At 43.0% G+C, this 12346-nt stretch overlaps 1 non-coding gene across 1 annotated transcript; it reads right to left on the reverse strand.

The window, feature by feature from the left end:
* Positions 1–2528: 2528 nt before the first annotated feature.
* Positions 2529–2631, reverse strand: LOC119801563. The gene has a single exon (XR_005283245.1). It is a non-coding gene; the product is annotated as a U6 spliceosomal RNA (small nuclear RNA).
* Between the last annotated feature and the right edge of the window lie 9715 nt (positions 2632–12346).

Raw genomic sequence — 12346 nt, forward strand, 5'->3', positions numbered from 1 at the left:
GTGGTGGTGGGATGATGGCAATACAGTCACAGAGATTCTTAGAAGAAAAGGAAAAGGGTGGGCCACAGGACTCTGAAACACAACCCTGGCAGTTTAGATGATGGAAGCTAAGAAGGCCAGGAATCTTCTGGAAGCTTGTGAAAACAAGAAAAACGTGTTCTCTCTAGGGCCTCTATGGAGGTAGGGTGGCCTTGCCACCTTGGGGTCAGTCCAGTCAATCCATTTTTGGCTTCTACCTTCCAAACCACAAGCTGTCACTATGATGTATCTTAGTCCGCTTCTAAGTCTCTGATAATTTGTTTACTTGTTACTGCAGCATTTGAAGCTAATCCTCTCTCACTGGCCCTCCACACCTCAGATATACCATTTTCACTCTTGCTGGTTTGAGACCCTGGCAGGCATTTATGTTATCTTTGCTGGAGTGGCCTGCCCTAGATGTTCACATGACTGTTGTTCCTGGGGTGACTCCAGCTGTCACTCATGATCACACACATTACAGATTTTGCAGAACATAAGATCAGATGGACAGCACATACAGCTAGACAGAGGTCAGTCTTCTAAACGCTCATAAGAAGGGTCCTATTGCTAAGATCTGCTCACTCTGTAGACCATTGCTTACAGAACCTTGCCAATGGTGATAATATTCAGAGGAACGATATATCCTTTCCTTCTCATTTTGGTATTTTGTCAGTTTCCACAGATGTCCAAGAACAGAAGCAAGTGCATTCATTTTGAAGATCTTTGTTGACAACAGCACCTGCAATGTCTTTACAGTATATAAGGCTTCTTTTCCGTCAACACAGGAAGTTCACTCCTTAGAGCCTTCGTGAAATCGAAAACTCAAACATCCACCCAGCTTTTTCCCAGGAAGCCAAATAGAAGGACAGTTCCAGTGATTCTTTGCAAATACCTACCTCTCTCCTCGGCCTGTGTGAATGCCAGTAGTGTCAATGTCGCACATATGCTTAGGGCAACGTGAGTTTCCTGAAATGCGCCTTCTGGAGTTTCTATAGAAAACATGAAATTTGGGCTTTGTAGAGTTCAATGAATCGTCGTAGAGCATTGAAGGAGCTAGAAAATGTCGAGAGAGGTGTTGGTTGCTTCTGAGGACTGGAGCAAGAGGCTTTGAAGGCTTTTAGCGACCCCAGTCCCTGGGTGGCTAGTCTAAGTGAGAGATAAGCTGTGCCCAACACTCAGCCTCATGTCAGGGGAAGGGGTACTGTCTCTTTCACAGTTATCCTTAATCCGATGCCCATGTTCCTTTGGGTTCTGCGTCTGTCCACTAACCAACTGCTGAGGCCAAGGAGGGCAGTGTTTTCATTGGCCAAGGTTGCGTCTTATAACCACCTTCAAATTTAGGGTTAGAATCAATCTACCCTAAAGCTGCTTCAAGGACAACTGTAGAGACACCCCTTAAAGACAATTCAAAATGCAGTCACCAGTAGGGGGAAGAGGTACTGGGTAGTCCAAAGAAATCCGTGTCTTCTGCTCACTCCTGTTGCGCAAGGTGAATTTTCAGGCCTCATGACTTTAAATCAGGAAGATCATTTTGAAGATTTCAGGAAGGGAGATCCCTAGATAACGCCACCGTATCTGCCCACTCCACTTGAGTAAGCAGCAGAGTCATCTGGTCTGGGTTTGTCTGTTGTGTCCACGCTACTGCAGTTCTGGCTCCAGTCCCTTTGCTTATGAAGTCAGCTAGCAGCGTTTAAACAAACCAGAGTCTTAAGATGCCCGGATTATAAACAACCCATCATGCTTTAGAAGCACAAGCAGCAATCTGAAGATGTCGCCCTCTTGAGACCTCCAGCAGAGTTGGTGGCCCTTCCTGCTTTATTTTGCTTTGTTACTCAACAAAGTTGAAAAAAAGAGATCATCTGATTGCCAGAAACTAACCTTCTACTAAATAAATGATATAGCAAAACTTTCTTTACAGACAAACTTTGAATATCCATTTTTATTTTTTAAGGCAATGAGTGTTTGAGTATTTTTTTTTTTTTTTTTTTTTGGTTTTTCGAGACAGGGTTTCTCTGTGGCTTTAGAGCCTGTCCTGGAACTAGCTCTTGTAGACCAGGCTGGTCTCGAACTCACAGAGATCTGTCTGCCTCTGCCTCCCGAGTGCTGGGATTAAAGGCGTGCGCCACCACCGCCCGGCTTGAGTATTTTAGAATGTATTTATGTGGTTGACTTTCTATACTAGGTTTACAGGAAACTATGAAAATTAATGTAAAGGTTTAAGATTATATTTACTTGTGTGTGTGTGTGTGTGTGTGTGTGTGAGAGAGAGAGAGAGAGAGAGAGAGAGAGAGAGAGAGAGAGAGAGAGAGAGAAAGAGAGAGAGAGAGGTGTATGTGTAATGTGTGCTGTGGAGGTCAGAGGACAGCTTGTGTGAGACAGTTCTCTCTTTCCACCCTGTGGGTTCCAGGATAAAAATCAGGTTGTCTGCCTTGGTAGCAAGCACCTTTACCAACAATAGAACCCGAAGGGTTTTGTTGTTGTTCATTTTTGAGGGTTTTTGTTGTTGTTGTTTAGATATGGAATACTTTAAGAATTTACATCTCATCCTTCTGCAGAGACAATGCTAATCTTCTCTGTATGTTCCCATTTTCAACGTGCTGCTGAAGCAAGCACTAAAAGGTTTTTTAAAAAAATAAAATTAGCCGGGCGGTGGTGGCACACGCCTTTAATCCCAGCACTCGGGAGGCAGAGGCAGGCGGATCTCTGTGAGTTTGAGACCAGCCTCGTCTACAAGAGCTAGCTCCAGGACAGGCTCTAAAGCTGCGGAGAAACCCTGTCTCGAAAAACCAAAAAAAAAAAATTTGATAATGGAAGATGTAACCAGATTTTTCTGATTTGTATTTCTAACTTAGAACATAAAAATTAGACTTTTTCCTTTCTCTAGGTCTCACTTCTTATGACCTTTGCTTAATTTTTTTATAAAAATTTATGGATGAGTAGGTAAGACAAGTTCAATGCATTGACACAACTCTATTTGGTTATGGAATAATTATAATCTAAACAGAGTTCAGTTATATTTTCTTGAATATCCGCTACCCGTGTCTCCAGGTTCCTCTTTCCCTTCAGGAACTTCAGAGAACAGGAGTGACTTTCCTACATCCTCCATCTCCTTTCCTTTGGTGGCAACATTATCTATGTCTTCTCTTTTGTTACTGTGTTTCTGGTGGGAAGACCAACTGCAACAATGTTGCCTCTGGCAGAGAATTTTACCATGACCAAAAGTAAAATAGTTGTTGCCATTTTTATTAGGACACAGTGATCTGGTTTAGAAGTGACCATGTAATCTAGAAACAGAAATGTCCACAGTGGAAATTAAACATAGTTGGTAAAGGGTGGTGCTACCAACAAAGACAAAAGTTAAAGCAAAGACTTTAGCATTTTTCTGTAAAGAGAAGCAAGAAAATGTGGCAGTACTTGGAGAAAATAATATGAACAGGGGGAGTTTATAAAAAGATCTTTGTTTGCTAATGGGAGCAATTCAATGGTGGGAGAAAACTTTGCACCTAAGATGAAAGATAGCATTTGTGGGTATTTGCAGGAGAAGCAGCCTAGGTACAGAGAAGGTGGTGTGTCAGGCAGAAAGGCGAGCAGCTTCTCTATTACTGCAAAAGGAGAAGCAGAGAATATGGGGACAGTTGTGATGTGCATTTGAATGTGTTGCTTGTGGGTTTCTTTAAGAAATATGAGTCATGGCCAGTGAAGTAAGACGAGGGCAATGGGATTTTGAAAACAAGAGACTAAGCAAATCAAAGGAGACATTGACTAGGAACATGCACAAAGATTGATTGGCAGCATCGGGGGACAGTTAATATCTACAGACAGCATAACCATGGTTTAATTGTGACATATTCAGATTCTAAGGGGCATATTCTAAGATGACAAGGTGGGGCTAGTTCTAGATTTGAGGATGCGTTTGAGAGGTGGTTGAAGACCGCCATAGGCTCACATATTTGAATGCTTGGTCTCCAGTTGGTGGAGCTGTTTGGGAAGAATTATGAAGTGTGGCCTTGTTGAAGGAGGTGTGTCCCTGGGGGCAGGCTTTGAGGTTTCAAAAGCTCATGCCATTCCTTGTTAGCGCTCTCTGCCCCATTATTGTGGGTCAGACCTAAGCTCTTGGCTCCTGCTCCAGCACCATCCCTGCCAGCTGCCATGCTCCCCTCCGTGATGGCGATGGATCTGACCCTCTAGAACCCTGAGCCCCCAACTTAACATTTCTTCTCTAAACCGCTTTGGTGTTTTGTCATGGGGGTAGAATGGTAACTAAGACAGGTGGGGATGATGCAATGGAAACATTAGAAAGTCAAGAAAAGAACATGTTTGAAGGAGTACTTATGATGAAGGGTAATGGAACTGGGGTGGGCAAGAGAGGAGTGAGAGTCTCGGGAGAGCAACAGGGAAAAGCAGTAAGGTCAAAGGAACAAAGTGCTCAGCAAAATAGAATTCTTAGATCCGGGGCATGAGGGAGCAAGAGCTGAAAATGTAGGAGTAGGAAGTCTGAACTGAAGATGATTGGCAGGTGCAGCTCTTTTCAGTGACGAAGAGAGGAGACTATGGAGAACAGTGGCTGAAGTGTGAAGGCAGAAGGCGAGCTCACTGGGAATAAAGACGCTGATGGATGCCACACGAGGCCACACGAGGGTCGGGCCATGTATGGAGGAATGAGCTTACCAGGAATAAAGGCAAAATAAGCGAAAGGAATATGCCACTAAAACTGAGCTGAAGTCTCCAAGAAAGCATGAAGATGATCTAGGCAAACAGCAAGACCACAGGAGGAACGTCTGGAGGGAGGTCGCTGTGGTTTCGGTCATAAATGCACCAAGGGACCACATGGTGGAGGTTTGCATCCCAGATGACTCTGTTGGGAGACTGCAGAGCTTTTAGAGGTGGAGTCTGGTACACGGTCTGTAAATCCCTGGAGTCATGCCCTCAAAGGGAACAGAGATGCCAGCCCTTTCTTCCTCCTCTTCTGCTTCCTGATCATTATGTGACCAGCGATCTGTCAATTGTGAAGCTGCTTAGACCCAAAAGGGCCAAGAGGTTAAGGACTAAAACTTCCAAAGGTGTGAGCTGAAACAACCCTTTTTTCTGCACAAGGTTGTCTCAGGTGTTTGTTGTAATGGGAAGCTGATTAAGACAGAGGTACAGTTGGGGAGCAAAGCTTTGGAACAACTGCTGAGAAAAAGTAAGGAAGACACAGTAGTTTGAAGTGCCAGCAAGGAACAAGAAAGCTATGTTCATTACCTGAAGGCCCTGTGGAACATGACCTGTGGAAGAAAACTGGCCACCGCTGGAAGAACTGCAGAGAATCCTGTGGCTCTGACAAAAAGCCAGAATCACTTTTGGGTTAAAAGACGAGAAACCACCCAGAGAACTCTGCTGAAAGGAGAGTCCTTTTCTGGGGCCAGAGGATGAGAACGCGAGTGAGAGATTTTCACCAGAGAAGCCTGGACATTCTTTGGTCACTGAAAAAATATATTTACAGGATCATCTGGTGATTGCTCAAAGCAGGGAACATTAGTTTGGATTATTCTTGGATATCAGGGTGACTGTAGCTTCATAGAAGGAATTTGGCAGTGACTCTTGTGTTTCTATATTATGAAATACCTTAAGGAGTATAGGTATTAGGTCTTCTTGGAAGTTCTGGTAGAATTCCGCATTGAAACCATCTGGTCCTGGGCTCTTTTTGGTAGGGAGGTTTCTGATAACAGTTTCTAATTCTTCGCGACTAACAGGACTATTTAGAGCATTTATCTGGTCCTGGTTTAACTTTGGTATATGGTATTTATCTAAAAAACTGTCCATTTCTTTTACATTTTCCAATTTTGTGGCATACAGGCTTTTGTAGTAAGATCTAATGATTCTCTGAATTTCCTCTGTGTCTGTGGTTATGTCCCCCTTTTCATTTCTGATCTTATTAATTTGCGTGTTCTCCCTCTGCCGTTTGATTATTTTGGCTAAGGGTTTGTCAATCTTGTTGATTTTCTCCAAGAACCAGCTTCTTGTTTCATTGATTCTTTGGATTGTTTTCTGTGTTTCTATTTTGTTGATTTCTGCCCTGAGTTTGATTATTTCCAGTCTTCTACTTCTCCTAGGTGAGTCTGCTTCTTTATTATTCTTGGAACTTGAATCAGGCAACTATGAGATAAGGAAAATTCTAAATTTTTAGAGGCCGCTGAGTCAAGATTCATTTTTTTCCTCACCAACTCCAGCTGTCCTTTCCCTTTGGTCTATGCTGATTCTGTCTTTACTGGGGCCCTCCGTACTTCCTGGATCACACACAGCTTGTCCATCTTTGACCCGTCCTCCCATGTCTTCAGGGTGTTCTTTACAGACTGCTAATTTCAGTAGGTGCCTCCATTGCTCTAAACCCATGGATGGCTGTCTTCAGGGTGTTCTTTACAGACTGCTAATTTCAGTAGGTGCTGCCATTGCTCTAAACCTATGGATGGCTTTCCAGGTGCTTCAGGTCACAGCACTGTAGCTAATAACAAGGCTTCATGCTCAGCCTTTTGCTAAATAAGATCATTGCTACATAGAGAGGAAGAATGATGAGTATTTTTTAAAACATCTTTTATATTGACCAAGTGAATTACCAAGACAAGCTTGGGAAAAAAAAAAAGGAAAAAAAAATCCAATTACAGAATTGATTAAACCACAGGCAAAATGGTCAAAGCTAAGACTGAAATTAAAGTAAGAGATCTCAACCGAGGCTATTGAAGGCTAGCCTTCCTGTTCCAGTTAAAATCAACCAGGAAGATCTTAGCTGCTTAGCGTATCTCAGTAAAAGTGATGGGGGACTCAGCAGTTAAGAGCATTGGTTGCTCTTCCAGGGGACTTAGGTTTGAGTCCCAGCACCCACATGGCAGCCCACATGTCTGTGACTCCAGTCCCAATGAACCCGATGCCCTTTTCTGGCTTCCATGAGCATCAAACATTCATGCGATGACATTCAGGCATACATGCAGGCAGAACACTCGTACACATAAAAATAAGTTTTAAAATATTTTTATATAGTTAGTTCAGTCTCTGGGTAAAGACACGCTCAGTTCTCAGCTGTTGGATGAACGTCCCGGTCATGAAGAACAATTTATTTCACTTTAGGACCTGTGTTTTTCTGTGTACGTTTGTGTTAACTGTGACCTCAGCAGGATTCTACGCCCCTTGGAGATGCCTTCCCCAGCTCAGTCCACCACTCTTCCTTCATCCTTGTATCCCACATTTTTATGCCGCCACCCATAATTTCTCAAGTTTTTTGTAGAGACTACATTGGCTGGCCAATGAGCCCCAAACTTGGTCCCTCTCTAAGAGACTTCACATACCTAGAGGCTGGGACAGGGAGTGCTGGCAGGGTAGGGGCACTTAGTCCAGCCTGAAGATTTCTATTAATTAATCAGCAGCCATTCAAACAAAGGTGACAGAAATCAGCAGCAATGAAGAAGCAGATTGGCGCTGGCAGATGGTTAGGAGGGGAGCTGGGCCAACCCCAGCTCGGAAATGCACGAAGTAGAATTGTTAACCTCTCCTGGGTGATCCTCATCTGGAAGTGGAGGCATTAGTGGCAGGGTTAGAAGGATTAAGTGAGTGCAGAGAGCACGGACCATGCTTCAGAAGCGGCAGGGCAGCCTCTCCATGAATAAATAACACTGGGACACGATGACACACGATACAAAATGGGGACAATAGCTACAAATAAATTAAGGTTTTGTACACATTTTACTCTTGCCTAAAGAAATTTGCTTTCTTCACAGACAAAACAAAAAGTATAATTTTCCCCCCTTTTACTAGGAGTTATATGTCAGAACCGCAATTCCCGTCTGGAGTTTTCACTTTAAGGACTCTGTTGTGACCCCTTGAAAGACAAATGATACAGAATTGTATGAAACTGAAGTGAGAGAGCTTGGAGATGATCCCTTCTAGATCAAATGGTGGCACATTAGAAGGATATGAAGTCTCCACAGTGGTGAGAAGTATTTGTGGGTTTTACCCTCATCTTTTATTTTTATTATTTCCACAGAACATCCATTATTTCAATTTATTTTATGATGCTTCTTCCCCCCCCCCACACACACAGAGAGAGAGAGAGAGAGAGAGAGAGAGAGGAGAGATAAACATATGTCCAGCATTTTGCCCTTAGACACTCAGGGCTACTGTTGCTGGGGCTTCAGGGAGATTGTGTTTAACTGTTTTATTTTTGCTAAACGAAAGAGAAATCTTTTTCTTCTCATATTATTTTCTTTCTCCCAAACTTCCAAGTGCATCCATCCCCACACTTGAGTCTAAATTTGGGTTTGTGTTTGATAGCATAGTCAAGCTAAACAACACAACAAAACTTGAAAATTCCCATCTGAATAATGCTGACTTCAGGAGCAGCTGTTAAAATAAAATAAAACCATGACAACCCAGCAACTAAATGCATTTGTTTCTCTTCTTAAAGGGACAGGCAGCCTTATATGGCGTCGTCTGAAGCACAATATTTTACTTCATGCAAAAATGCTCACATCTGAAATTTTATGTGTTTGTTTTGATTTTGATTATAGAGAGGATCCTGTTCAGCTGGAGCAGTTATTCGCTGATGAGTACGTGGGAAAAGAAACTGCAAATGCCAGGGAGACGGCCCAGGGCTACCAGGGAGTACTGTTCCTGCAGAGGACTGGTGTTCAATTCCCGGGGCCCACAGCAGGTCGCTCACAACCACCTCTAGCTCTAGTTCCCAGAGGATCCACTGCCTTCCCACCCAACCCCACATAATTAAAAAGGAGATATAATAATTTAAAAACAGAAACTAATGAAATATAAATCATAAAGCCAAATACATATTTACAAACAAAATAAAGTTAAATTGCCAATTGCAGAATTTAAAGGTTAAAATGCTTGTTAGAGTCCAACAACTTAGCCTTCTGTAGTCTGATCCAATGCAAGAAACATTAAAATCATCTCAAGAAAAAAAAAACAGAGTTGTGACTGATGGCAAAGAAGACTCTTTCAAGGGAACCAGAGTACGGAGAAAGGTCTCTAGCATTCATGAATGTATGCTAGATGTTTGCTCATCATGCAAAAGGATGTATCAACTTTCCCAGTAAATATTTGACTTTAATAGTACATTTAAAATATGATTAGATTTGTAAAGGTATTATTTACGTATCATTTTTCCTGGCAGGTATCTATTACATAAAGCAAGAGCAAGCAAGAAGATATAGTCACGTGACCTAAAAATTAAACAATAAATCATTTTGTAGAAGTTGCATTTTTCAAAATTCTCTAATATTCTGGACTAATTAGAATAATGAACAGGACTGGCGAGACAGAGAAGTGGGTAGATAGCTTTACCATGCAAGGATGAAGGCCTCAGCTTCATAACTGGAACCCATGCCAGAAAGCTGGGCATGGTAATAGCAATTTGTAATCCGATGCTGGAGTGGAGAGGCAGTCAGATCCCTAGAGCTCACTCGACAGCCAGTCTAGCCTAATCTGTGGGCCCCATGATCCCACTGAGATTGAATATGCACATGAACACACTTGTGTGCCCTGTAACACACGCATACATACACAACCAAAACAGCTAAGAAAGTAAATGATTCTGAACTGCTTTCTTACCTTCCATGTATAATTCTAACACAAGCTATAGATCGATTGCCCTTTTATGATTTGGATCTTAAATGTCCCCCAAAGGGCCATCATATGTTGAAGGCTCACTCCCTAGCTTATGGTGCTATTGAGAGACAGAGGACCTTTAAGAGGAGGAACAGCTGGGCATGGCAGTATGCATACCTGTAACCCCAGCACTGTGTGCCTGTTGGAGGGGTGGAGACAGGAGGAACACAGTGGGACTTGCTCACTGTTACCCTAGTTCCAGTTCAGGAAGAGGAATGAGGTAGAGACAGATGCCCAACATCCTCCTCTGGTCTCTGTGCACACACGGTACATATGCCACACACACACCTTTTCAAAGGGACCTAGTTGGAGAAATTTAGGTCCCTGCGAAGGTGCTCTTGGCAGGAGATAATGGGACGCTACACCTCCTTTCTCTGCTTCTGTCACAATGAGATGAGCAGAGGGGTTAACCACAAGACCCATGAGGTTGTGCCTCGCCACATTCCCCACAGTGGAGACAACCCCCAAGTACTGAAACCTTTTTAAAAGTTTAGTATCCCAGGTAGTTTGCCACAGCCATGGAAAGCTAATACAAGCACCAGAGTTTTCCTTAATTATGCCATTCGACCATTGCTTTGTAAATAAGTCCTACGTTGACTTGTTAAAGCAGACCACACTGATAGCAGTAAAATGCAATATCTCAGCCTCTGATCACCCCTGGAGAGTCTTGCTTGCTTGTTATACTATTGGGTAGCACTCTTGGTTGGAAGAACAGCAGCCTAATGGTGGCTTGGAACCTTTGTGGTTTACCAAGAAAACACACAGAGGACAGTGATCCCAGTGGGTTTGGGAGCTCAGTGACGTCACCACGGACCCAGGTGGCCAGGTCAAACCTTTAATCCAGGTAGTGTACCTCAGAGCTTAATACTGTCATTGTTTTCCCTTCCTCAGACACTGGAGTTCCTGTTGTGGACAGAGAACTGTTCTTACATTACTTGGCACACAGTAACCATTTGTAAATATCTGCTAAGCCATGAGGTTGGCCCAGGGCATGGTGATACTGGAGTGCTAGGTACAGAATCAAATGTTTTAAAATGACTTGTTATGCTGGATTGTGCTTCGAAGCAGATTTCTGTGTAGCTGGAAGACATTTGGGAATGATGTATAATCTTTTAGTTCTTTGCAAGGCTTTTGCCAGCTGAGCAAAGCTCTATATTTAAATTTTCAAACCAAAGCCAATAGAACAAACTAAACTACTCTGTTTTTAAAAAGGCAGGGGCATCTGCTGTTTGGTAAGGTAGCTGTGAGTGTGTATGTGTGCATGTGTGTGCATGTATGTGTGTATGGTGGGTGTGTGCTTGTGTGGTATATGTATGCACGTGCGTATGTGTGTATATGTGTGCATGTGTATGCATGTGTGTATATGTGTGCATGTGTGTATGTGTAAGCATGTGTGTGGTGTGTGTGTGAGAGAGCATGCGTGGCACAAGTACACACACCTGTATACTGGAGAGGGGAGACTGGAGAAGGATTAGGAGGAGGTGTGTTTTGGGGCTGGTATGGGGCTTAAGTTACGTTTTAAGTTTAAATTACTGTGCTTAGGAGATCTACAAAACAAAAATACCTCTAACCTGTAAGCCCCACTTGGCGATGGCAGATACCTTCTTGGAATGCTGGAAGCTGTTGTTTAAGCCACGTGTTTCACTTTATAATCAGGGCTGTGCCCCAACTGCACATGATATGCGTGATCATACATAGGTGGGAAGTACAGGGGCAGGAAGCATGTTAGAGTGTATTCTTGCCCCTGATTGGATGGTGACGAGAAGTACATAGCTGGTGAATTCTCGTGGTCGTTCTCTGGGAATCCCCGGTATGAGCCTGGCAAGTGTACATTGTCCTGGCCAGTATTTAATAAATACTTGCTTCAAATAGGCTCAAAAACTGTGGTAGTTGTCTTAGTCTTGCCTAATGGGGGTTGACAATGGTTTTGTAAAAGGTGATTTTTTTTTAACTAAATTTGAGAGCTCACAATGTTTCAGTTTACACAAGTCGAATTATAAGCTGGGTGTGATGGTGCGCATGTGCAGTGCCAGCTACTTAGGAGTCTGAGGCAGGAGGATCAGTTAAGCTCAGAAGTTCAAAATCAGGCTCGTTGACATAGATGGACTTGATTAAAAAGGAAAGTTATGTTATTCTTCATATGAACAAGCGACAAAGACGAGTTTCTGTCAAGAACTTGAGATGAAGTGTGAAATGGGAATTTAGATCAGTCCTCTTTAGTGTGCTTGCCATCCATGTGTGAGACATGTGTGCACACTATTTTCTGAAGGTAATGCACTTGTCTATTAGAAATGCAGTCTTAGGGGCTGGGAAGGTGGTTCAGTCAGTAAAACAAAGAACTGAATTTGATCCCTAACACCCATATAAAATCCAGGAAAGACATATTCCTGTAACTCCAGTGCTTGGGAGATGGACACAGAGGGGTTTTTGGAGTTTTCTGAGCAGTCGATCTAATGAAATAAATGAGTCCCAGGTTACATGGGAGACACTGTCTCAAAATATTAGGTGACAGTCACCAAAGAAACACACTTGATGTCAGCTTATGGCTGCTACATGCACACATGCACATACGCACATGTGAATGTCCACACATAGGTGTACACTCTTGAAAACACACACAACACACACACATACACACACACACTCACACAGTCCAAGAACTCTCTGGTGGTACCAA

Source organism: Arvicola amphibius, chromosome 14, assembly GCF_903992535.2.
Source record: "Arvicola amphibius chromosome 14, mArvAmp1.2, whole genome shotgun sequence".
Classification (NCBI taxonomy): domain Eukaryota; kingdom Metazoa; phylum Chordata; class Mammalia; order Rodentia; family Cricetidae; genus Arvicola; species Arvicola amphibius.